The sequence below is a fragment of the Lingula anatina genome, chromosome 10, assembly GCF_051362555.1.
Source record: "Lingula anatina isolate TDL-2025a chromosome 10, LinAna3.0, whole genome shotgun sequence".
Lineage (NCBI taxonomy): Eukaryota > Metazoa > Brachiopoda > Lingulata > Lingulida > Lingulidae > Lingula > Lingula anatina.
The window spans coordinates 13,649,078-13,654,223 of NC_141776.1; the positions used below are offsets into that span (position 1 = coordinate 13,649,078).

At 36.0% G+C, this 5,146-nt stretch overlaps 1 long non-coding RNA gene across 1 annotated transcript; it reads left to right on the plus strand.

Annotated features, from left to right (window-relative positions):
* The first annotated feature begins 2,542 nt into the window (after positions 1 to 2,542).
* Positions 2,543 to 4,641, plus strand: LOC147759632 (uncharacterized). The gene is made up of 4 exons (XR_015331295.1): positions 2,543 to 2,664; positions 3,721 to 3,809; positions 4,062 to 4,158; positions 4,513 to 4,641. It is a non-coding gene; the product is annotated as an uncharacterized LOC147759632 (long non-coding RNA).
* The last annotated feature ends 505 nt before the right edge of the window (positions 4,642 to 5,146 follow it).

Consider the following 5,146-nt stretch of genomic DNA (forward strand, 5'->3'; position numbering starts at 1 on the left):
CCTAACTACATACAGATGGCGCTTTAGGCCAAGACGTAACCAATCGTATATGACATTCCTTAGACCACCATCTCCACTAAGCACTACGCATGATGCAATTTTCTTTAAAAATCGGCAAAATGTATGCTGGCAACCTGAATGGCGTATTTTCACTCATCGACGAAAAAATAGGGGTAAAACTGTTGACAAGCTGTTGCTCTTTCGCGAAATGGTAGACATACTGTAGAGTCAGGTTAAAAAACCCCTAATGCCTCTTGATTTCGCTCGGCGCTACATAAATGATTTTAACAACAACCACTAAAATCAAATATAAGTAGTATACTGAATAGGTCGAGGATTTTACTGGCCAGTCGCATTTTGCACTTGAAAATGATTGTTTGCCAAGAAATCATAACGCAGATTTGGAGAAAGGTCTTGACATCCTACAATAGACAAGAATTTCATTTGGGAATGAAATACATGCATATAATTTAAATTCCACATTTGAACCACAACTCGTAATTTTACTATGACCACGGAATCTTGTTAGGTATACACCCACCGTTCATTCCACTAAAAAATTCTGTTGACCAGGGCTTCGTATCTCGAAAGGTTCGCTATGTTGCGCACGTGCGTTAGTGTCTCGATTCCATAACCGATTCTACATGTATTTCGAGATACGGGGACATGGAATCGAGACACTTGCTCACGTGCGCAACATAGCGAACCTTTGGAGATACGGAGCACAGGGCCCCGTAACTCGAGCGTCTCGATTCCATAACTCGCCCATTCATACCCCATATAATACATTATAGCCTCTAGGTGATATCGCTATTCGCCATACGCGATGCCTTCTGTGACGATGTAAATTGTGTTAGTTGAGATTTGTTTTATATTGCTACCGATAGGTGTCTTTATAAGTAAAGTATAGTCCGGTGTGCAAGTTTGAATCTCTCCTGTGATTGGTAAATTAAAGGTAAAACTGTTCATTGTATAATTGGTTCTGATTGGTAAACGTGTACTATCTGAACATGTATATAAGGTATGACTTAAATTGGTCTTTTTGGGGTCTCCACTTTTGGCTCTCAGACATTCTTCTTTGGTCCTCTTACGGTTCCTCTCTAGCAATTTAGCACTTACAACAGTGAGTATAGTGTTCTTTATACCTTCATAAAAGCACTCTGCCACGAAGGCGTAACATTTCGAGTTATGGAACCCAGTATTGCAACAAGCGTCAACGTTGACGGCCAACATCAAAACATATACAAGCAGTTTGCTTAAAATAGCTTTACTGTAATAGCTCACAAATACATGTGCGTGGCGTATAAAGTGAAAATGCAGATCTGCATGGGGGTGTGTTGCATGTGTCACTATGCATGTATATAAATGTTTATCTGGCCAGTTATGTGCACATTTCTGTATTGAAACCATTATGTAAACAGCCAGTGTCATATCCCAGTTGTTTCTTGTAGAGGGTAGGACGGATGAGTCTCTCAAACCAGTAATTGAGCTCCTAGGACCATTCAGATATGTTTAAAAGGTCCCATCTAGGTTAAGACTTATTTTTGACTGAACCATTTAAATGGCAGAAAAAACGGGTAAGACTTATATCTAACATAAGTAAAATACTTTTATTGGAAACTTCATGAATTGGCCAAAGTATACCCTATCCAAAACAGCTGAGAAAGGAGGAACAAGCATCATTTTGGTTGCAGAATGAATGCTCAATGATCGACCAGTTGTCGGCACGTAAAGTATTATTTCTTAAACTCTCAAACGGGGAAGTGTCACGGGACGCAGAAAGGACGCCGTCCAGTGTAAAGGGGACTTAAAATGACATCTAAGAGTGATCACTTTGATGGTCACGAATGCCACGTGTACACCCATTGGGTTTGCTTGGTTTTTGATATATTGATTAATTTAAATTTTTTTTGATAAGCAAATTATCCAGTGCATTAATCATACATTCACTATCCAAATATGCAGGTATTCGCATACTGAGCTATATAATAGTCGGCGTTTATTATCTTTCTGTAGTCCGATTTGCATCATTTATTCCAGAGGTTTCCAAAAGCATATCGGTGAGTGAGATTTAATAGTATGCTTTTATAAGTATAAAGATGTTATACATTATATGTCGATATAACTATAATAAAACACATCTATCCACTCTCTGTCAGTTTCTACGATTGTTTTTATATAATCATTTTAGAGCAATATTTAAGTAATTGATTGTCTGGTACAATTAAGATATTACATTTACTTTCATAAGGAATTATTTTTTGGTTTTCGTTTGCCTGTGTGTGTGTCTGTCTGGCTGTAAGCATTATACAAAGCATTATGCAAAATAATAATAATAAAATAAAAACTAAAAAACGACTCCATTTTTGGAGAGTGGCGGGAGTGGACCAAGTAAGAAATAGATCTTGGTGATGATCCATTGATTAACTATTGGTATAATAAAGATAAAATAGCTTGCTTGGTGAAGGTTGTTGCTCTATGGGCGTTTTATATGATTTGCTTACTGTTGTAAATAGATGATCATTTGTGATATTCAGGAATATGTCTAGTGGCTTAACTGGTCTAGTTGTTGTCGTTTGTTTGATGGGCTTGCTAATAGACGTCACTCAAGCCGTTTGTTGTCGAGAAAAATATTCTGGTGGTTATTGTGCAGACTGCAGCCAGGTAAGACGTTAATGTTCCGGTACAACTTTAGGTAAAAAAAGAACACGTCCTTTCTTAATCACCACTATTAAAGACTATGTCTGAGAAGTTATTTTCCACGCATTTCCTTCGTCTCATTTATGTTTGATTCATTGCGAAATGAGAAGAAATACAGGTTGATAATTGAGCAATGTGCACCATCAAACATTACATTAGCATATGCGCCGTCAATATATCCTGTTCAACACATTTGCAATCTACATAGATAAGTTCTAAGTATTGTTCCTTTGAGTAGTAATTTACCTGCTATATAATGGTAACTGAGGAGGTTTATCATCTTTATAAAACAAAAAGGTATATTTTTTCTTTGCCTCTTTAATAATGCATCTACCAATTGGTTGATTAAACAATAAAAAAATCCCATTGCGTTTGTATTCCACGTTACTTACCAAAGGCATAGTCACCTAGGAGCAATTATCGTCAATTAAACAACTTTCCATTTTGAGATTAGATGGCGATCGTTGTTGGTCGTACCACTATATGTATATCTGAGAAATGATTTATCAGTGCTGAAGGGCGTATGGGCTTCAATCCCGTGTCGTCATTTTGGTTTAAACATTTTCTTTTTGTAATGAAGTAATGAGCACCTTATTACATTATTCATTGAACAAAGGCATTATTTTCCCTTATTAACGATAGAATCTGAAATGAGACTTTAAGGAAAATAGCAGGAAAGGTTCTGACGTACTGAAATGTGCCACTGAATGTTTGCGTAGGAGGTCAGGCAGAAAAGAAATTTGAGAAACCCATTTTGCGAATATTACTCCAAAATTGCAATTATGGCATCATCGATAAAATGACATTTGTGTAAATGCAAAGGAATTTAGTCAGTGAACACGGAAGGTTCATTTATTATTCTCGTAAGTAGAATAATTTAAGAGTTTTTATCCGACCCTGTCCATACCATTCAGATTTTTTTCTTTAGTTTTTTAAAGCGATTAAATGTTGCCGTGAATATAAATTGTAAAAATAAACGAAAAAAAGGATGAAAATACCAAAAGTTTCCTTTTACTTCAGACTTGGTTTTATTGTGGCAAAGGGAGTTGCAATATCTTTGGCTGTGCATGTAAGGGCGGGTGCAAGGAGAGCTGTAACCCGTCTATTTCGTAAGTTCCATCAGGTACTTTCACAAGAAAAAGGGGATGATTTTAACACCACGCTATGTTAAATAAGTTATGATACGAAAATAAAAAAAAATGTTCTCAAATCTTTAAATTAACTTTTTTTAATAACATCTCAATTTATTATTATTTAGTGATCGTATGGTTCTATGGGGCCATTCTGATTTAGGTTCACTTTGTTTGTGTTTCCGCCACCTTTGCAAAATACTGTATATGATGAGATAAATTCATTTACAGGTTTTCAGTTGGCACCTGCACCTGTAATAATAGAAGAGGGATCTCAAAGGCCCTGATTCGGGAACTGTCGCTTAAGACATTAGAGGACTACGGACAGGTGAGGTATATACTACTACATTTTTTTTTACCTACGTCCAATTTTGGATGGGTAGATCATAGAAACGTTAGCAGTGTAGAACATGGTTTTGATGTGACCACTTTTTTATGTAGTAATACGTTCCCAATTTTAAATAGTTGAATTGTTTAAATTTCAAGTACTGTTTGTAAACCCATATTCTCTCCATTCCTTGCGATTTGTATTTGACATGTTTAAGGCTTTTTAAATAATAGTTTAAATACCGATGCATCAATGGCGGTAGAATAATGTATATATGTTATCATATTAGATTCTTTTCATTGTTGTGTAACATTGAAAGCTGGCGCAATTATCGATTTATTATTTTCCCTTCAGTGATGGGGTTGAAGATGTTCTCAAAAGCCGTTTAGGAATTTTCCACTGATGTCACTGATGAGAATTATGATGGCAAGATCAATTGAGTTCTATCCTGATTTGAAATAAAATATAAAACATATAGTTGGGAGTATACAACGTTGATTTATTTATTTTCCCTTTTGTTTTGTTATTCTTATTCTTTCTCCTTCGAACTTTTTTCATTGCATATTTGTATCATTGCAGATATTACTTTTTTATCACTAGGTACGCAGCACATTCTACATAATCAAAATCATTATAATTCTCCATGGAAAATTATAATCAATTTCAAAATTCCACTGTCATTTCTTTATTGAGAATGGAGTCCATTTTCACATCTATTACATGTGAAACCCTCTATGTTCACGATAAAGGAACACTATGGGGAGGGGCATGCTGCCCACTAGGGTTTCCGACCTTTGCTAGGGGATTATTTCCCACCCTTGAGTCGAAGCTTCTCCCAACTTCTGTGAATTATTTGGTGCGCGTGTTTCATGTATTTTTTCATGTATATTTGTTTGGAAGATGTTCAGTGGGGTTCATATCAGGGTTTTTGGTGGGTTGGTCCCAAAGCAGAATGTTGATTAAGTATATACAACCTCTTATCAAGCAG